The following is a 22,460-nucleotide window of genomic DNA, read 5'->3' as shown; positions in this document are numbered from 1 at the left end:
AAGATGCACTTCTCAGACGTCCAAATGTACTGACCATGTGGGAATCTGATGGAAAGTTGAAATTTCTGATGGGCACTGACTCTAATTCAGAGTCGGAAACTTCAGATGGCCTTGTTTTAGCTTAACTGTTAGTCATGAAAGGTTAGAGGATTGAAATCTCACATAACTCTTGATCAAACACTTAGATTGGTTCACAAACATTCATACTGGCCCGCTCTACCCTGGGCATCAAACACAATAATCCTTACCCTGAACACCGAGTATGTCCCCACCCCAGACTGCTCTTGTTTCGCCACACAACCTGAGATTTGCCAACTTCCTCTCTGCCAAGCTCAGGCAACTGCTCCTGTCCCTCACTCCCAAAATTCAATACCCACTCCAACCCAAGATTTGATGTCCCTTGACACATTACCCCCGCCCCTACATGACAATCTGTTCCCTCACCCATCTGTCACCTGTTCTTTCACACGCCCACTTGCTTGTCGAGCTGGGCTTGCAGACTTTGCTGATTTAATTTACTAAATTGACCACTTTTCGAGAAATATTACAAATACATGTATTTGATTAATCTGAAAGGTCAAGATTTTCTACTGATAGAGTCATAGAGTCACAGAGATGTACAGCATGGAAACAGACCCTTCGGTCCAACCCGTCCATGCCGACCAGATATCCCAAGCCAATCTAGTCCCACCTGCCAGCACCCGGCTCATATCCCTCCAAACCCTTCCTATTCGTATACCCATCCAAATGCCTCTTAAATGTTGCAATTGTACAACCTCCACCACATCCTCTGGCAGCCTATTCCATACATGTACCACCCTCTGCGTAAAAAGGTTGCCCCTTAGGCCTCTTTCATATCTTTCCCCTCTCACCCTAAACCTATGCCCTCTAGTTCTGGACTCTCTGACTCCAGGGAAAAGACTTTGTCTATTTATCCTATCCATGCCCCTCATAAGTTGTAAACCTCTATAAGGTCACCCCTCAGCCTCCGACGCTCCAGGGAAAGCAGCCCCAGCCTGTTCAGCCTCTCCCTATAGCTCAGATCCTTCAACCCTCGCAACATCCTTGTAAATATTTTCTGAACCCTTTCAAGTTTCACAACATCTTTCCGATAGGAAGGAGACCAGAATTGCATGCAATATTCCAACAGTGGCCTAACCAATGTCCTGTACAGTCGCAACATGACCTCCCAACTCCTGTACTCAATATTCTGACCAATAAAGGAAAGCATACCAAACGCCTTCTTCACTATCCTATCTACCTGCGACTCCACTTCAAGGAGCTATGAACCTGCACTCCAAGGTCTCTTTGTTCAGCAACACTTCCTAGGACCTTACCATTAAGTGTATAAGTCCTGCTAAGAGTTGCTTTCCCAGACCCTTTTTGATTACAGCACTTAATTTGCATAGGACACTATCAAACTAGAGATATTAATAATCATTGACCAGCAACAAGTGACAAATTAGAAGACACTTGTCAATTAGTCTGTAACTAATGGATAAGTAATGAAGAATCCATAGTGAATGAAAGTTGCATGATTATTCATTTTAATTATTAATTTTCTGTATTCCTGAGATGTGGTTAAAATAAACGATGAGAAAAACAGAGACAAACAGACTTCTGAGAACTTAGCAACAACATTCTGAACTTAGTGACTTTGGTATCAAAGCTAAAGGGAAACTTATGAATATTAACATGTTCTTTTAAATGGTGACCATGCTGTCACTTTAACAAGGTTTCTTTGTCCTTAGGGACTTTTCAAGCGAGGTTGTAAAGGCAGAGGTGCCAAAATGTCTGGAATTATTTCCTTTAACATTGGCAATGGAGTGGTCAATTCTCTCAGTTCAGGACTTTTTCCAGTTTGATTGAGTTGTAGCTGTAGCAGAAGTTGCTGCAGTGCAAAAGGTTCCATGCTTCAGCAGATATTCCCTGATTGACTTTTGTCTCTGAAATCACTCCTGCATGTAAAAACATGTTTTTGAAAATATATCTATTGCCAAGGGGTGTTTTTGTGGGATGTTCCAGGAATTAGAATAGTTCTTTAGTTCAGTTGTTGTATGAGGTCAGTTGAGTTTTCCAATATCTAGATTATTCTAAATCCTATTTTGTTTTCTTTGTCTTTAAATAAATTTTTTTTTGTTTAAAGCCGAGTCGTTTGACCAGCTGCATCACTCCTGACTTATCCACTTCACATCTGCCTTTCAAATACGAAACAGTTAGAGTCTAGGCTACCTTCTTAAACTATTCTGAGAGAGTCTGGTCTGGTCCAGAACAAATGATTAGATTAGATTCCCTCCAGTATGGAAACAGGCCCTTTCGCCAACAAGTCCCCAATGATCCTCCAAAGAGTACCCCAGCCAGACCCATTCCCCTAATGGGTGGCACGGTGGCACAGTGGTTAGCACTGCTACCTCACAGCACCAGAGACCCACGTTCAATTCCCACCTCAGGCAACTGTTTTTGTGGAGTTTGCATATTCTCACTGTGTCTGCATGGGTTTCTGCCAGGTGCTCCGGTTTCCTCCCACAGTCCAAAAATGTGCAGGCTAGTTGAATTTGTCATGATAAATTGCCCGTAGTGTAAGGTGTAGGGGTAAATGTAGGGGAATGAGGACCAGTTCCACCACAGTACACACCAGATGGCCTCCTTCTTTAGAGACCACAATTTCCCTTCCCACGTGGTTAAAGATGCCCTCCAAAACATCTCGTCTACATCCCACACCTCCGCCCTCAGACCACACCCCTCCAACCGTAACAAAGACAGAACGCCCCTGGTGCTCACCTTCCACACTACCGACCTTCGCATAAACCAAATCATTTGCCGACATTTCCGTCATCTCCAAACAGACCCCACCACCAGGGATATATTTCACTCCCCACCCCTTTCCACCTTCCGCAAAGACCGTTCCCTCCGTGACTACCTGGTCAGGTCCACGCACCCGTACAACCCACTCTCCAATCCTGGCACTTTCCCCTGCCACCGCAGGAACTGTAAAACCTGCGCCCACACCTCCTCCCTCACCTCTATCTAAGGCCCTAAAGGAGCCTTCCACATCCATCAAAGTTTTACTTGCACATCCACTAACATCATTTATTGTATCCGTTGCTCCTGATGCGGTCCCCTCTACATTGGGGAGACTGGGCGCCTCCGAGCAGAGCGCTTTAGGTAACATCTCCGGGACACCCACACCAATCAACCACACCGCCCCGTGGCCCAACATTTCAACTCCCCCTCACACTCTGCTGAGGACATAGAGGTCCTGGGCCTCCTTCACCGCCGCTCCCTCACCACCATATGCCTGGAGGAAGAATGCCTCATCTTCTGCCTCGGAACACTTCAACCGCAGGGCATCAATGTGGACTTCAACAGTTTCCTCATTTTCCCTTCCCCCACCTCACCCTAGTTCCAAACTTCCAGCTCAGCACTGTCCCCATGACTTGTCCAGACTTGTCCTACCTGCCTATCTCCTTGTCCACCTATCCACTCCACCCTCTCCTCCCTGACCTATCACCTTCATATACACCCATTGTACTCTATGCTTCTCTCTCCCCAACCCCACCCTCCTCTAGCTTATCTTTCCACGCTTCAGACTCACTACCTTTATTCCTGATGAAGGGCTTTTGCCCGAAACGTCGATTTCGAAGTTCCTGGGATGCTGTCTGATCTGCTGTGCTCTTCCAGCACCACTAATCCAGTATGAAGCAATCTGTTCACTCAAAGAACTGCTTCTGAACTGACTGTTCACAGGCCAATTACTGTGAACGTGAAAATAAAAGGGGATTTGATGACAGGATACCAGCCTCTGTGGAGTTATTTGAGTCCACCAAGCAACTTGAAATACAAAACATATTTGTAACAACATATACACAGTATAGGACAAACTAGGGCTAGGTAGGATTCAACAACCAGCATTACTCAAAGCATCAGTTTGCAATCACACACACGATTGGTTTCTGGTCACATCTGTAATACATCCTGGTTCCTTGAATATTTGCATATTCCCATAAAGTGTGAACACAATAGGTCTTAGACTTGAACAGAAAGCAAAACAGTCTCTCTTGCCCGCTTTCTTAACTTCTGCCCTAACCATTCATTGTAGATGATATGAGTAAGGGACAGGGTGACTGGTGACTCAGAAACAGGGACAGACACATTACATACCTGGCCATCTTACCCAGTGCCACTCAGCATTCCCCTTGAAGGTGTCAGGAAATAACCTGCTGTTATTTGTAACCAAACTGAAGCCACAATTGCACATAATATCCTTCAATGTTGCAGAACAATTAAAAAGGTATCGCATACAAAATATTCCACCCAACTTGGCATAGAACCATTTTTTAAAAAGATTATTGCTGCTGGGAGATCTATATTTAAAATACTACAATACAATCATTAAAAACATGCTTCCAAAATTCTTGAAGGACATGCCTGTAACCTTTTCATTTTGTCATACAACATAAATCTCATGGCTGTCATTTTCAATCTAAAAAACAGTGCTTAACCCTTTCATAAAGGACACACATATGAAAGAAATACATCTATTTCATTCTTTATAATGATTCTTTTGGGATGTAATTCATGAGGTAGGTAATGTGCTATTGTCATCTCCCAGGCATCCACAAACGCCACGTTGATGCCCTCAAACATCTTTCTCATCACTAAGTCAAGTTGATAGGAATACCAGTCACTGTTGTAGAGACTGACATCCCCTGGAAGGGCCTGGACATTGGCAGTCTTTATTATAACCAGTGTATCTGGGCTCCTTTCCAGCAATCGTAGAATTGACCTGCGGATATTCTGGAGCCTGCGGATGTATGGTTCAACTGGGAAAGTGTTGAAATGACACCAAATGGTGAAGGCTATAACAGTGTTCTTTCCACCTTTAATCTCATCCAGTTTATTTGCGATGAATGGCAGGTCCTGACTTGAAATCGGGAAGATTTGGATCGGTGAGCCATGAGCATAGTATTCCATCTTGATCTTGTTGTCTATATCTAAAGCGAGATGTGACTCCGTCTTCCTAGAATTGCCAAGATCAAACTTCCTCAGACCTAAAACAGAAGATGGAATTACACATAACTTGACACTGAGTTATCATTCCATTGATCATTATGAACAGACCAAAGTAGACAAATCACTCAGAACATTCATGCTTTAACTTGGGGATACTCCCAGCTCTTATCCTACTTTACTGCGGGACCATCAGTTTCATCCAACAATGGGAAGTCAGAAAAGGCAAGTGAGCAGCCAAGTTAAATAATTAGGATCAGTAAGCCATTCGATGCACCAGGAAACACTCAGGGAAGTAGGTGGGTGAGTTCTTGGGCAGTTAAGCAATTGAGATGAGAACCAACAGTTAGATAAGAAAGCAGTCAGGTCAGTATATAAAGAGCAAGGTTAAAAAGTATTCAACCTCAGCAGTTGTGGAAGTTAACAGATTGAGAGACACGCAAGGCAGAGAATTCTGTTGATGATAAGCAAGCAAGAGGGTGCATAACATGGGAGGGTGTTGGTGGATGGGACAAGATTTTCAGAACCTTCTTCAGAATGGGGCATTTGTAAGGGGGCACGCACAGTAAGTCTTAGTTTAACTTGAGCATTTTGAGGAGCTCTTTGCGTTATATTCATTAATAAGACTGATACGTCGAAATGCAATTTTGTACCATCACGTGCAGAATAAACAATTTTGTAATGCAACAATAATGTCTCTTTTTTATTGTTCTGAAGTAGTAACAAGCCAGATATAAATGACAGAATAAAGCAGTGTACCTCAAATTATGTTAAAATTGAAGACTAAGTGCTCAATTTTCCCAAAGGTAAACTTCAGGTAGTTTCATTCTCTCCATGAGCTCTGCGAGTTATCTCATGCAATTCCTCACTTCTCACCTCACTATATCCGCATGACTTTACTCGGTGCCACCCTTGAGCTCGCTTGTCCTGACCAGGAGAGGGCAGGCTCACCACTGCCTGAACCTTCACGTTTCCTGTTGCTGACAACACATTTAAACTCCAGGTGTGTGCCACGTCACACACTGCCAGCATCGAGGAGTCTCTTATAGTTGGCATAGTGGGAGGAAATGGAAAAGTAAAGAATGTGAGGGCAAACAGGTGGCATGGGCAATATCTCACTGGAAACAGAATCCCAACTTGCAAATAAATTGGCACTTTGACTTATCACCTGTGTTGGCATTTTGTTTCAAGTGACCCTTCCTCAGAACCCATTGTCCCGAAGAAGGGTCATTCAACCTGAAATGATAATTCTGATTTCTCTCCACAGATGCTGCCAGACCTGCTGAGCTTTTCTGGCATTTTTTGGTTTTCTTTCTGATTTGCAGCGTCCACATTTTTTTTTGGTTTTTAAATCGTCATCTGTCTGATTGACTGTCATTGTGTCTGAGCTACAAGAATGAAACAAGAGGTTTCCTTCCTTAATGCCTATTCTCTTTCCCGAATACCCACTGCAGTATAACATTGAGTTAATGTTGAATGTGGGAAGAAAGAAAAAACAGAAAAACCACATTGGTTTCATTGATTAAACAGATGCTGTATGCTTTTCAAGCAACAACCAATTTACAGTCAAAGAATGGTTTTCAGCATCTGCAGTCATTCTTTTTACCACATTACATAACTGGCCATCTTACCCAGTGCCACTCAGCATTCCCCTTGAAGGTGTCAGGAAATAACCTGCTGTTATTTGTAACCAAACTGAAGCCACAATTGCACATAATATCCTTCAATGTTGCAGAACAAATAAAAAGCTATAGCATACAAAATATTCCACCCAACTTGGCATAGAACCATTTTTTTAAAAGATTATTGCTGCTGGGAGATCTATATTTAAAATACTACAATAAAATCACTAAAAACATGCTTCCAAAATTCTTGAAGGACATGCTTGTAACCTTTTCATTTAGTCATACAACATAAATCTCATGGCTGTCATTTTCAATCTAAAAAACAGTGCTTAACCCTTTCATAAAGGACACACATGTGAAAGAAATACATGTTCTTAATTTTTTATAATAATTCTTTTGGGATGTAATTCATGTGGAAGGTAATGTGCTATTGTCATCTCCCAGGCATCCACAAACGCCACGTTGATGCCCTCAAACATCTTTCTCATCACGAAGTCAAGTTGATAGGAATACCAATCACTGTTGTAGAGACTGACCTCCCCTGGAAGGGACTGGACATTGGCAGTCTTTATTATAACCAGTGTATCTGGGCTCCTTTCCAGCAATCGTAGAATTGACCTGCGGATATTCTGGAGCCTGCGGATGTATGGTTCAACTGGGAAAGTGTTGAAATGACACCAAATGGTGAAGGCTATAACAGTGTTCTTTCCACCTTTAATCTCATCCAGTTTATTTGCGATGAATGGCAGGTCCTGATTTGAAATGGGGAAGATTTGGATCGGTGAGCCATGAGCATAGTATTCCATCTTGATCTTGTTGTCTATATCTAAAGCGAGATGTGGCCCCGTCTTCCTAGAATTGCCAAGATCAAACTTCCTCAGACCTAAAACAGAAGATGGAATTACACATAACTTGACACTGACTTATCATTCCATTGATCATTATGAACAGACCAAAGTAGACAAAACACTCAGAATATTAGCGCTTTAACTTGGGGATACTCCCAGCTCTTATCCTACTTTACTGCGGGACCATCAGTTTCATCCAACAATGGGAAGTCAGAAAAGACAAGTGAGCAGCCAAGTTAAATAATTAGGATCAGTAAGCCATTCGATGCACCAGGAAACACTCAGGGAAGTAGGTGGGTGAATTCTTGGGCAGTTAAGCAATTGAGATGAGAAAGCAGTCAGGTCAGTATATAAAGAGCAAGGTTAAAAAGTATTCAACCTCAGCAGTTGTGTAAGTTAACAGATTCAGAGACACGCAAGGCAGAGAATTCTGTTGATGATAAGCAAGCCAGAGGGTGCTTAACATGGGAGGGTATTGGTGGATGGGACAAGATTTTCAGAACCTTCTTTAGAATGGGGCATTTGTAAGGGGGCCCGCACAGTAAGTCTTAGTTTAACTTGAGCATTTTGAGGAGCTGTTTGCGTTATATTCATTAAAAAGACTGATAGGTCGAAATGCAATTTTGTACCATCATGTGCAGAATAAACAATTTTGTAATGCAACAATAATGTCTCTTTTTTATTGTTCTGAAGTAGTAACAAGCCAGAAATAAATGACAAAATAAAGCAGTGTACCTCAAATTATGTTAAAATTGAAGACTAAGTGCTCAATTTTCCCAAAGGTAAACTTCAGGTAGTTTCATTCTCTCCATGAGCTCTGCGAGTTATCTCATGCAATTCCTCACTTCTCACCTCACTATATCCGCATGACTTTACTCGGTGCCACCCTTGAGCTAGCTTGTCCTGACCAGCAGAGGGCATGCTCACCACTGCCTGGACCTTCACGTTTCCTGTTGCTGACAACACATTTAAACTCCAGGTGTGTGCCACGTCACTCACTGCCAGCATCGAGGAGTCCCTTATAGTTGGCATAGTGGGAGGAAATGGAAAAGTAATGAATGTGACGACAAACAGGTGGCATGGGCAATATCTCACTGGAAACAGAATATCAACTCCCAAATAAATTGGCACTTTGACTTATCACCTGTGTTGGCATTTTGTTTCAAGTGACCCTTCCTCAGAACCCATTGTCCCGAAGAAGTGTCATTCAACCTGGAATGATAATTCTGATTTCTCTCCACAGATGCTGCCAGACCTGCTGAGCTTTTCTGGCATTTTTTGGTTTTCTTTCTGATTTCCAGCGTTCACATTTGTTTTTGGTTTTTAAATCGTCATCTGTCTGATTGACTGTCATTGCGTCTGAGCTACAAGAATGAAACAAGAGGTTTCCCTTCCTTAATGCCTATTCTCTTTCCCTAATACCCACTGCAGTATAACATTGAGTTAATGTTGAATGTGGGAAGAAAGAAAAAACAGAAAAACCATATTGGTTCCAGGGATTAAACAGATGTTGTATGCTTTTCAATCAACAACCAATTTACAGTCAAAGAATGGTGTTGGCACTGTGCTCCATTCATCTGGATGAAATGACCTTAAGGAAGATCGCCTCTGGGCCCTGTGAATGTTGTCTGCAGACTGAGGGGACATATAACTTTGTGTCTTCATGTGGAGGCTGTTTGGCAGCTGCTGTTTTTTGCTGATGGTTCTGAGCTACAATAATGATGATCAAATACTGAGTCAAAGAGGTGGGAAGGACTCTGCAAAGGTAAAAATGGGGGAAGAAAGACAGAGGGGGTGAAATTGTAACTTCCAGAATTCAAGGCCAAACGCACTAGACAATTGGTGCAGCAAAGGGAAATGGTGATGCACAAGAAGTCAGAGTCAGTGCAATGAGATAGTTATGTAAGAACATTAAACCATAAGGAATTGGAGCAGGAGTAGGCCATCTGGCCCCTTGAGCCTACTCCGCCAAGCAATAAGATTATGGCTGACTTTGTTCGGTTCTTGAGTATCAAGGGGATCAAGGGTTATCGGGAAAAAATGGGAGAATGTAGTAGAGAAACCTCCCAGCCATGATTAAATGGTGGAGCAGACTCGATGGGGTGCTTTCTGCTCCTATGTCTTATGGTATTATGATCTTTATGTGGACTCAGTTCCACTTACCCACCTGTTCACATAACCCCGAATTCCTTTATTGTTCAAAAAAACTATCACTTTGCCTTAAAAACATTCAACGAGGTAGTCTCGGCTGCTTCACTGGGCAGGGAATTCCACAAATTCACAACCCTTTGGGTGAAGAAGCCCCTCCTCAACTCAGTCCTAAATCTGCTCCCCTTTATTTTGTGGCTATGCCCCTAGTTCTAGTTTCACCCCCAGTGGAAACAACCCCCCTGCTTCTATCTTATCTATTCCCTTCATAATATTTCTATAAGATCCCCCCTAATTCTTCTAAATTCCACTGGGTATAGTCCCATTCTAGTCCATCTCTCCTCATAAGCGAACCCTCTCAACTCCAGAATCAACCATGTGAATCTCCTCTGCGACCTGTCCAATACAAGTACATCATTTCTCAAATAAGGAGACCAAAACAGCACACACTACTCTAGGTGTGGCCTCACCAGCACGCTATACAGCTCCAGCATAAACTCCCATTTTTAAACTCAATCCCTCCAGTACTGAAGGACAATGCTCCAATTGCCTTCGAATTTGCCTGCTGCACCTGCAATTCAATTTTTTGTGATTTACACTCAGGTCCAATTTTTGATCCAACTTGCCAAGGTAACTTGAATCCCTTTCATGAACCCACTTCAAGAATATCGGTGTTGGTGATGAAGGAATAGTTAGGATTTCTGTACAAACGTTACCCAAACATAATTTTTGATCTGAAGGACCAAGTTAACCTGAATCTAATGTGCTTTTTAACTTCTTTCTAAGTCTCCCATGTGGGATCTTGTCAAAGGCTTTGCTGAAATCCATATAAATTACATGAACTGCATTACCCTCCACTACAAACCTGATCATCACCTTGAAAACTTCAATCAACGTTGTTAGGCATGACCTCCCTCTGACAAAGTCACACCAACTCTCCCTGATCAAACCTTGCCTTTCCAGGTATAGATTAATTCTTTCCTTCCAAATATTCTCCATTATTTCCCCGACCACTGATATGAGACACACTGTAAAATATTACAAACGTCTTTTCTGAATTCAGGTTGAGTGAGTGAGCAAAGAATGACAGATTGTGATGAATCCAGTAATGTCCAATGTCATGCAGAGAGGAAGAATCAAAATGCAGACATTTTTAAATAGAGAGAGAACCTAAATATGTACAACTCAGGAGTATCTGGATGTTCTTGTGCATGAAACACAAGGTCTTATAATGCGGGTTCAGTCTGTATTAAGAGAGCTCATGGAATTTTGACCTGTGTTGTGGGGGGTTTGAAATTTAAAATTAGTCTTTTTACAGTATACAGTGTTGATGAGGATGTGCCTGGAGTAGTATGTATCATTCTGCATCCTGCTTTTAAAAATGGATGTACTGGCATTGGAGACAGTCAAAAAGACATCCACTCGACTGAGTCCTGTGAGGAAGGGGTTGACACATCAAGAACGGCCAGTTAGGTGTTCATTCATTAGAGTTCAGAAGAATGAGGACAGTCTTATTGAAACATGCACGATTCTGGTGGGGCTTGAGAAAGTAGATGATGTGAAGGTGTGTCCATTCATGGGGGAATCTTGAACTCGGGAACATTGCTACAGAATAAGGGCGCGTGGAGAGAAAAGGTGCAAAAGAATTTCTCCCAGAGAGTAGGCAATGTTTGGAATTAGCTATCGTCCATTACTACTGAAAGATTTTACTGTGGAGGTGGATAGATTTTGGAAACATTCGGGAGTTGAGGGCTATGAGGAGCTGGCACACGAGAGGGGATGAGGCCTGTGACAGATTTGCCATGATCCTATTGAATGACAAGGCAGGATCGAGGGGCCAAATGGCCTCTTCCAGCTCCTATCTCTTCTACTTTTTTGAGATCGCCCCTGCCTCAGCTCAGCTACTCTCGAGACCCTCATTATTGCTATTGTGACCTTGACACAAGGTCATTCAAATTTATTCCTACCAACCCCATTCGTAGACTGAAGTAATGAAATATGCTTCTGCCTTTGACTTTATTTGCTGCAAATCCTAATCACTGATTGCATCTACGAACCTGCAATGGCCCATGCTCAAGCAAAACCTTGATTTTAAAACTGTCTTCTACATCTCGTCATAACTTATTTCTTATCACCCCAGCACTGAGATGTCTGTACCCCTATCACTATCGGGTGCTAGAGCAGCCCCAGATTTATTCACTGCACCATTGATGGTCAGGGCTTTAGTCATCTATGATCTGGAATTCAATCTGTAAGCATCCCTGACACTTGACCTCATTTTCTTCCTTTGAGTTGCCCCTCATACTTGGCTTATTTGACCATCTATCTTGATATCTGCTGATGGAGCTTGACATCTAATTTTGTTTTATTACGCTCGTAATTTTGTACTACTTCAGAACAATTTATTACAATAAAGATGATATACAAATGTAAGCTGCTCCACTGCAGTTTAAAGTGTGCTGTGTCAAAATGCTGACTGACTACAAATGTTGAGGAAAGCATAAATGCCTGGGAATTAAAAAAAGATGATTATATGTAACATGTAAAGCAAATTATTTCAAAATCCATGAGAAATATGGATAAACATCACCTGATACAAATTCTGTCAAATATTCAAACCACTGACGTATAGTGGAATCTCCAAAAATGTGAACGTTTTTCCCACGGAGACAGTTTGTAATATTTGCAGGAGTGTTGAAGCATTGAACATTACAGTTTCTTGACATCCACTGGTCCTGATAATAAAATCCAGCCGGTGAAAGCAAGGGCTTGCTGGAGACACATCCTCCAAGATTTATGCCTGAAAAGAAAAGCACATGAACTGTGACCCAAACAAAATGCTCTGCATCTGAGGTGGAGGTCGTTCCAAATTTTTTTCATTTGGCTCATCATAGTTTCAGGGGCAATAGTGAATCACAAAATAAAGTTTTTTTTTTATTTTCACGAAAGTGTGACATAGAAAAGTAAAGCTGTAAAGTTAAATGGCCACAACGGGCCAAAAACTGATTGGCACAGATCTTCCAGTGAGCAGACAGTGAGAGTCTGGATGAACTCAGAAAGATACACTTCTCAGACGCCCAAATGTACTGACCATGTGGGAATCTCATGGAAAGTTGAAATTTCTGATGGGCACTTCAGATGGCTTTGTTCTACCTTAACTGTTAGTCATGAAAGGTTAGAGGATTGAAATCTCCCATAACTCTTGGTCAACCACTTAGATTGGTTCACAAACACTCATACTGGCCTACTCTACCCTGGACATCCAACACAATAATCCCTTCACTGAACACCAAGAACGTCCCCACCCCAGACTGCTCTTGTTTCACCACACAACCTGACAGTTGCCAACCTCTTCCCTGCCAAGCTCAGGCAACTGCTCCTGCCCCTCACTCCCAAGACTCAATACCCACTCCAACCCAAGATTTGATATCCCTTGACATGTTACCCCCTCCCCCACATGACAATCTGTTCCCTCACCCATCTGGCACCTTGCTCTTTCACACAACCACTTGTTGTAGAGCGGGCTTGCAGATTTTGCTTTCTGATTTAATTTGACTAATCTGAAAGGAGAAGGTTTTGTACTGATGTAAAATACGTTTTGATTACAGCACTTAATTCGCATAGGACACTGTCAAACTAGAAATATTAATAAGCATTGACCAGCAACAAGTGACAAATTAGAAGAAGCTTGTCAATTAGTCTGCAACTAATGGATAAGTAATGAAGAATCCAAAGTGAATAAAAGTTGCATGATTATTCATTTTAATTATTAATTCTCTGTACATCTCTATGACGCTATGACTCTATGTGTTTGAATATATCTACTGTCAAGGGGTGTGTTTGTGAGGTGTTCCGGGAATTGGAATAGTCCCTCAGTTAAGTTGCTGTATTGAGTCGGTTGAGTTTTCCAATAGCTGGATTATTTTAAATTCTGTTTTGTTTTCTTCATGTCTAAATAAATTCTGTTTTGCTTATAGCCAAGTGGTTTGAACAGCTGCATCACTCCTGGCTTATCCACTACACATCTGCCTTTCAAATACAAAAAGGTTAGAGTCTAGTCTACCTTCTTTAACGATTCTGAGAGAGTCTGGCCTGGTCCAGAACAAATGATTTGATTAGATTCCCTATAGTATGGAAACAGGCCCTTTCGCCAACCAGTCCCCACCGATCCTCCAAAGAATAACCCACCCTGACCCATTCCCTACATTTACACCTAATGGGTGGCACAGTGGCACAGTGGTTAGCACTGCTACCTCACAGCACCAGAGACCCGGGTTCAATTCCCACCTCAGGCAACTGTTTGTGTGGAGTTTGCATATTCTCACTGTGTCTGCATGGGTTTCTGCCGGGTGCTCCGGTTTCCTCCCGCAGTCCAAAAATGTGCAGGTTAGTTGAATTTGTCATGATAAATTGCCCATAGTGTTAGGTGAAGGGGTAAATGTAGGGGAATGGGTCTTGTTGTGTTGCTCTTTGGAGGGTCGGTGTGGACTTGTTGGGCTGAAGGGCCTGTTTCCACACTGTAAGTAATCTAATCTAATTAATGCACCTAACACTATGGGCAATTTAGCATTGCCAGTTCACCTAACCTGCACATTTTTGGATTGTGGGAAGAAACCAGAGCACCTGGAGGAAATCCACGCAGACACAGGAAGAATGTGCAAACTCTACACAGACAGTTACCTGAGGCTGGAATTGAACCTGGTTTCCTGGTACTGTGAAGCAGCAGTGCTCAGTACTGGGCCACCACACCTCCCATAAACACATCACAGAAACACTCTAAAACAATCGATCATCTTAGAGTGAGAAAACGTGTAAACTCATGGACAGATTGAATGATATTGAGGGAGGAAATGTGTTCTTGTTTGCTGGCTGGGATTTGAAGCCAGTATTGACGTTGTCTTGCATGTCTGATAAGTATAACTTCTTTGTCTTTTATTAGTTCCTTACATCGTTGTTAGATGATTATGCTAATTTACTTTATTATACTGAATAAAGTCTGATTTCATTCATTAACTCAATAACTGATGGAACATCTTCTATAGCATATGATTTAAAGTGTTTGCAGAGATTAATTCAAAGCTTTTAATTAGCCTACCTCAACCAAATTATAAATTATCACAACTCCCTTTGAAAATTCACCACCTTCACCCACTTTTCTAAGTCACTGACTAATTAGTTCTGGGTCCGTTGAACTGTGGTACTTAACTGGAGTTCAACACCTACTGCAGTAAAGAGCACAGTTTCTCTGATGATCCAGTCTGACGATGGTCTCTTTGTTTGGACTTTAATTCAGTTGAAAAAACCCTGGGAATGTTGGGTTTGTCAGGAATAAGGATTCTGACCGTGATTGGAAGATGTGGGCTATTTGTTACTTTTAAATTGAGTTCTGGTTACCATGGCAAAAGGAAAATGACTAAGGCTCGGAAATGTTGTGAAGGAAAACCATAAAGGCACTTCATGATGTCAAAGCAACATACAATGCAGAAAAACTAAAAGGTTTGAGTTATAAAGCAAGTTTGGATAAACCAGGATTTTTTCACTGGAGCATAGGAGATTGAGAGGTGACCTTGGAGAAGTTGAAATATCATGAGGGGTATCGATAGGGTTAATAGTAGGTGCCTTTTCGCAAAGATAGGCAAGTTCAAGATTCAGGCACAGACTTTGAAAGTGAGAGGAGAGCTATTTTAAAAAGACTTTGGGGCAAATTCTGTTTTACACAGAGGGTGGTTTGCATGTGAAATAAACTGGTGGGTGTGGACACAATTGCAATGTTTAATAGACACTTAGGTAACTATAACAAGAATGGTTTGAAGGGATATGGGTCAGGAGCAGGCAGCTGGGACTAGTTTAGTTTGGGATAATGTTCAGCATGGATTCATTGGACTGTTTCCATGCTATAACACGGTCTCTTGAAACACGTACATGGGTTGCCAAAAAAGACTGATAAAAATAATTCTAGGTTGAACGACTCGGACAGTGACTTGGCAGAGAATGTTCTGCACAGTTGGAAGTATCACCTTTCAGCTGTAATAAACCAAACATTGCTTTATCCTTCCTCCCAGGTGAATACAAAAGATCCCACCTTACTACTTTGTAGAAGGGCTTAGGAGTTCACCCGGGCATCCTGGTCAACAGTGTCCTTCAATCAGCAGTAATAGCACAGGCTCTGTGGGTATTAGCTCAGTGCATTTAATTTCTTTATGATGCACTAAATTGTCTGCTGCATTTCCACACATTGCATTACAGTGATGACCACCTTGCAAAATATTTCATTAGCTGCAAATTATATTGAAACACCTGGATGTCAATCAAGGCTATCTAGTGTTGCTTTTTAACCAGAATTGGAAAGGTTAATTCTGTGCCCTTTTGTAATTCAAGCTAAAAGACACAGAGTCATTGATATAGTTTGGTTAAAGAGCACATTCAGGGCTGGAGTGAACCAGATGGCTCCTTGTTCTGCCATTCAATAAATCATGACTGATGATGGCCTCAGTTCCAATTACTTCCCTGAAGATGGAAACAAATCCATCTCCTGGGGTATGCATCCAACGTCTGCCTGATGCTGCAACGATGTCATTGAGAACAAATACTTCACTGTTCCAACACATTCATAGGTTTCTCTTTTCTTGTGAGTTGAACCTTTAGAGTATGATACAATATCTGCAGCAAAGGATTACTTACTTGCTCTCCCTATAATAGATAAATAAATTGATACAACAGTCATTACTATCATTTATATTTCTCTTACCTGTATGAGGTGAAGGTTGCACGGTTACATATCCCAGGCCATTGGGCAATATGGGCCTCTTGACGTTGACTCCACTGAAAATACATTCTTTTTATTATTATTATTGTTATTATCTGAAGTCATTGCAACCAGAATTGTAATCAATACAAATTACACAGGACAGGAATTCATTTACCATGTGGGAGATCAGCAAGCCGTTCTGGCAGTTCAAGCTGTGACATGTCAAAATTCAAGGTCTATTGTTTTTGTTTGTGATGATGTTCCCACCTCCCTCTTCCTACTGGCTGGGAAACTCACTTGGCTGTGATCCTGAGCTTCATTTCCCACCTCGCACATTTCTTTCCTTTACACGTCACCAAAAGAAGGAAATGTAACTCTCTTCAGTTGGATGCACTGTTTAAATCCATTTCCCCACCCGATGGCACTGCAACTACCTTGAGCAATTCATCAGGGGAGATGATGGTCGATTGAGATTAATCGCTAGTCTATAATTCGAGAAACTCAGTTAACCTGCGCTTGAATCCTGCCACAGCTGATGGTGGAATTTGAATTCAGTTAACAAATATCTGGGTCTGCTGTTTAGCATGGAACCATTGCAAATTGGGGGCAAAACCCATCTGGCTCAGTAATGCCCTTCAGGGAAATAAATCTGCTGCCCTTACCAACATGTGGCCAACATGTGACTCCAGACTCTCAAATGGCCTAGCAAGCCATTCAAGTATATTGAAGAAGGCTGCTCGCCACCATTTTCTCAAGGGCAGCTAGGGACAGGGAATAAATGCTGGCCAGCCACTGATGGCATGCTCAATGAGTGAATTTTGAAAAAATGCAGATTCAAATTCCATTGCAATGAAAGGAAGGTTATGCAGTTTGAACTGCCAACTAAACAGAGCGTCCGGCATAGATGACCAAATCTCAAAACAATGGCAGACAATGTTAGAAATACTCGCAGCTTAGGAAGCATTTGTAGAGAGGGAAACATAGTTATTGGGCTAGATTTTCCATTTTGATGAGGCAGCAGGTCCAGTTGCAATATGAGAAAATAATTGGATGAGGTAGCACTGGTGGGATAGTTGACCCCATCCCACTACAGTCAAGTGCTGGTGTGAGAAAGGGAAGCTCTGTGAATGACCCACCACCAATTAATTAACAAAAGTTAATTAATGGCCACTTAAGGGCCTCAACTCACCACCATTCCAATGAGCTGAACTTTTGGAGTGGTTCTGACAGAGTAACCATAATGACCTGCCTGCCAGATTGGGAGGACTTTCATTTGTCCCCAGTTATGGGCAATTGACTGCATGGATGGGGCAGTGATCACTGGAACCTTATCCCCTGTCCTTGGTTCAGAATGTCTCGCTCAGATTTCCCCATGACCCTGCCCCTCAATACCCCCAAAGTTGAGTGACATCAGTGTAGACCATTGAGGACGTTAGGCATCTTTTTATATTAGAAAGGGGAAACTGCTTAAGAGGCATCCCTCCACACTAAGAACAAGGCACAGAGGTGGGTCTTCATGAAATTCTACAGACTGTGCTTGGACTGAATCCACACCATTGGCATTATTCCACATCAGTCATCCAGCCAACTGTGAGCTTATTGACCACATTAAACCTTGATCTCAAGGAAAATCAGGAAGGTTTATTTCCAGGAAGGGATACCATTCTGTCAATCGCACAAGTAGACCAATAATAATGGAAAAACATCTTTTGCTGACTGACCCACTGTGCTTTTTCCAATGCCACACTTTTCGACTCTGCCTCAACTCTACCAGTCCTTCCTGCAGATATGGAGATGGTGACAAGATGCAGACTTTGAAGAGGTGGCTTTTAACATCTCTGAGACAACTGCAAAATGAGCCCCACCATTGATACACTGAGAAGCATCTGCACATAAGGATACTCATTGAGAAAACAATTGGAGGTCTATCTTATTATTGAATGCATTTACCAGAGTATCCAAAACATAATCATTGAAGCATTAATTCTGACAGTCCCAGCTCTCCAAACTACTTGCTGTACTCCAGCATTTAGGCACTGGAAGTAGATACAACACATGCGTCTGGAAGTCTGCATACCATGTGTCATGTATCATTACATTGCTACAGATGGATGATCATGAAAGGATAGGAGATGGTGAGGACTGCAGATGCTGGAGATCAGAGTCGAGAGTGTGGTGCTGGAATACCACAGCAGGTCAGGTAGCATCTAAGGAAGGATAGGGTTTGGTGTTGATGGGTTTGCAGTGCACAGACATGGTGGTTGCACTGTTGCTCTGTGTGTATGTGTGTGTGGTGCCAGTCTCTATGCATTGACATTGTGAGGCAATGTTCTAAAGGCCAGATCTCCTTGAGAAGTGCGAAGTGCATAAGACTTGGGAGAGAAAAAGGCCAAGAAAAGCCAGGTGTTTGTTCAGTGTTTGGCCTCGTCTGTCCAAGTTGTGAGGTCATGTGAGGGGATGTAGAGTTGCAGCCTTGGATCTTTGCTATGAGCTGCTGCGTTTTCACTATCAGAATGCAGCCAGTTGCAGGGAGTGGAGCGAAGGATGGTCTCCACAAAACTGGGTATTTTCAGCCAGTTTTAGGATATCAATGGATTTGACAGTTTACTGACATTTTCTTCATGCCAACGCAATTTTCAAGAGGCAACAAGTTATCAACCATCCAAAGTACCATCAATAATGTCATCGATAATGTCATTATACTCACAGTATGTTACATTGTTATGTTACAAAGATGGTGGCAGGGATGGGCCTTATACTGGAACCAAATAGGGATGGACATCCCTCTGCATTAGCATCTGCTCTGTTGTCACTGTAGATTGCACTTTCACACTGATGTTAGAGGTGAAAAACCTAACCCCAGGCTTTCCACACCTCCCCAAGATAAAACTAGAGTTTGCAGTCACTGCTGGGTAAGAAGCAAGTTCCTAACATCAAGAAATCTCCGGACTTCCTGGTCCTGCCTCAAAGAAGAAACCCTAGTCACAGGTTTCAGATTCAATGACAATGTGTGTGTTGCATCAGGTGGTCTGGAGTGACGGTGAGTGTGCTATTATTCACCTCAGTTCCAAAGAGCGAGCGAAGGTCAAATCAGTCAGGATTCCTCACCCTGATTTCAGAATGCACACATGGCTCGGTAGCTAGATAAAGCCATAGTTGAATAATAAGATGTGGAGCACTTAAATGTTACTTTATGATAGTACTGGTGGGAGACTGGCATATGTGGATATCTACCTCAGCTACAGATCAATCACTTCTGGAGAAATCAGTGTTGGGGAAAAATAGTATGCTAAAACTTTATTGACAGAAAGTTTACAGGCTGCACGGTGGCACAGCGGTTAGCACTGCTGCCTCACAGCCCCAGAGACCTGGGTTCATTTCCTGCCTCAGGCGACTGACTGTGTGGAGTTTGCACATTCTCCCCGTGTCTGCGTGGGTTTCCTCCGGGTGCTCTGGTTTCCTCCCACAGTCCCAAGATGTGCAGGTCAGGTGAATTGGCCATGCTAAATTGCCTGTAGTGTTAGGTAAGGGGTAAATGTAGGGGTATGGGTGAGTTGCCCTTCGGCGGGGTGGTGTGGACTTGTTGGGCCGAAGGGCCTGTTTCCACACTATAAGTAATCTAATCTAATCTAAATCTAATTTTCACTGAATGCTGAGATAATGTTAGTGTTCATGAGTTTTGAGTATAGATTCAACTTGGAAAATTGAGGACAGTGTGCATGCATTGAAATATACTATAAAACAACCTAACATCCTTCAACTTAAGCTCTCTCCCCCTGTCTGAAATCACATGGCATTCCACATCTGGGAAACAGAAAATGGATTAATTTCAAAGTATGTGCTTTGTGTTGTTCTTCAGACAGCTCCTGGACGTATTGGAGCATGGTCTCGGATTACTTTCCCTGCAAATCTCCCTGCCAATATATTAGTCCTCATCCAATTCATGTGCAATCCATCCTTCTTGTACTGGTCACTTCCACCCCAGAAGAGATTCCAATGATCCAAAAATGTGAATCCTTCTTTGGAGTATGATAGATCGCAGTTATAGGAAGGGGTAAAAGTCAGGTTAATGGGTTAACTCAAGGAAAAGTAGGAGAGGGAGGTAGATAGTGCAAGATTCTCCTGTGGCTATCCCCATTTCAAACAAATATGTTGTTTTGGAAAACATAGGAGGTGAAGGACTCTCAGGGGAATGTAGCATGAACAGCCAGGTTTCTGGTACTGGAAATGCCTCTAATATAATGAGGGGTACGTCAGGTTCCAAGCGATTGATGGTGATAGGGGATTGTCTAGTCAGAAACACATACAGACGTTTCTGTGGCCAGCAATGAAAAATCAGAATAGTGTGTTGTCTCCCTGATGTCAGGATGAAGAATGTCTCAGAAAAGAAACATGCATTCATCTGCTGCATCCTCCTATTCCTACCCTTACTAATTCGTAGCATCTGGAGTAATCCAGATATTACTCCCCTTGAGGACCTCCTTTTTAAATTCCTGCCTAAATTTCTATATTCTCCCTTCAGAATCTCAATCTTTTCCCTTCCTATATCGCTGGTTCCGATGTGTACTGTGAATTCCTGCTGGTCCCTCTCCCTTTTGAGAACATTCTGCACCTTTTCTGAGACATTCTTCATCCTGACATCAGGGAGACAACACACTATTCTGATTTTTCATTGCTGGCCACAGAAATGTCTGTATGTGTTTCTGACTAGACAATCCCCTATCACCATCAATCGCTTGGAACCTGACGTACCCCTCATCATATTAGAGGCATTTCCAGTACCAGAAACCTGGCTGTTCATGCTACATTCCCCTGAGAGTCCTTCACTTCCTATGTTTTCCAAAACAGCATATTTGTTTGAAATGGGGATAGCCACAGGAGAATCTTGCACTATCTACCTCCCTCTCCTACTTTTCCTTGAGTTAACCCATTAACCTGACTTTTATCCCTTCCTATAACTGCTATCTATCATACGCCCCAGCTGCTGTAAATTCCTTGTTGATTCTAAGAACCCATTCCAACTGATCCATGCGATGTGAAAGGATTTGGAACCAAAGACACTTCCTGCAGACATAATCATCAGTAACATGGAAACTCTCCCTGAGCTCCCACATTCAACAGGAATATCATATCACTCTACTAAATGCCATCTTCGCTTCTTCACAATCTACAGACCCAAAAAATAGCACTTCTTTTGCTCAAAAGAGAAATGTTCCAGGCTAACTTTGAACTTATGGTTTATATTTTTAAAATTTAATCAAGACACAGATCTTAATAAAACATATAATCAAGAAATAACCCCCTTTACTCACTACTGTAGACGTAAAGCAATATTCCACTTAAAAAAACTATGCACTTATCTGTTTCTATGCTGTGAGCTCTCCCACACAGGTTCCTCCAAGGTCAGCTGTGAATTTCACTGCGTGTCAATTTTTCCTAGATCCACTCCAATGTCTAGAGATACATGAACTCAAGCAGTAAAGGCAGTAACTATGCAGATCCATTGCTGCGTTAGACAGCAGCGTAGGTTTCTTTCTCTCTTGCTCCCTCACTGACCATGTCATTGCTGCCTTTTGTTTGTTTAAGTCCTTTTAAAATTGCTGTTGGTTTGATTTTTTTAACCCAAAGTTCCAAAACAATGCAACAGCATATGAAATAGTAACTGCAGCTCCTGCAATTCCAGAAAATTACCTTCAGCACCTAAAATACCTCAAAAAAGGAGCAGCTCTTACAGCCACAATTTTCCTCCTCCTCCATCTTGGATTACCAGAATCCATTGTGTCATGCCTAGTGGTGGTTTAACCTGAGGGTCACCACACCTTAGAAAAGGTGAGAGATTGAGATGGAGAACCACAGCCAGTGCAGGGATTGAACCCATGCTGTGGGCATCACTCTGCATTCAAATGAGCTTTCCACCAGAGCACGACACTCTGATAGTAGCTATTGTTTGTAACCAAATGCATTGGTATTAGCCCAGCCACTGATGTGTAGATTACTGTCATATATGCATATAGCAGTAACCAAAATAAATATCTGATAAATTCTCTCAGTACAATGTTAGATCTAGTTTTTATGTTATGC

At 42.2% G+C, this 22,460-nt stretch overlaps 1 pseudogene; it reads right to left on the bottom strand.

Moving 5' to 3' along the window:
- Positions 1-22,460, bottom strand: part of LOC140485857 (NXPE family member 3-like) — a 36,600-nt pseudogene that overhangs the window by 5,741 nt on the left and 8,399 nt on the right.

This window comes from Chiloscyllium punctatum, chromosome 15 (genome assembly GCF_047496795.1).
Source record: "Chiloscyllium punctatum isolate Juve2018m chromosome 15, sChiPun1.3, whole genome shotgun sequence".
NCBI classification, from domain to species: domain Eukaryota; kingdom Metazoa; phylum Chordata; class Chondrichthyes; order Orectolobiformes; family Hemiscylliidae; genus Chiloscyllium; species Chiloscyllium punctatum.
Note: the sequence above shows the minus strand (reverse complement) of the source record. Positions and strands in the feature narration are given on the sequence as shown.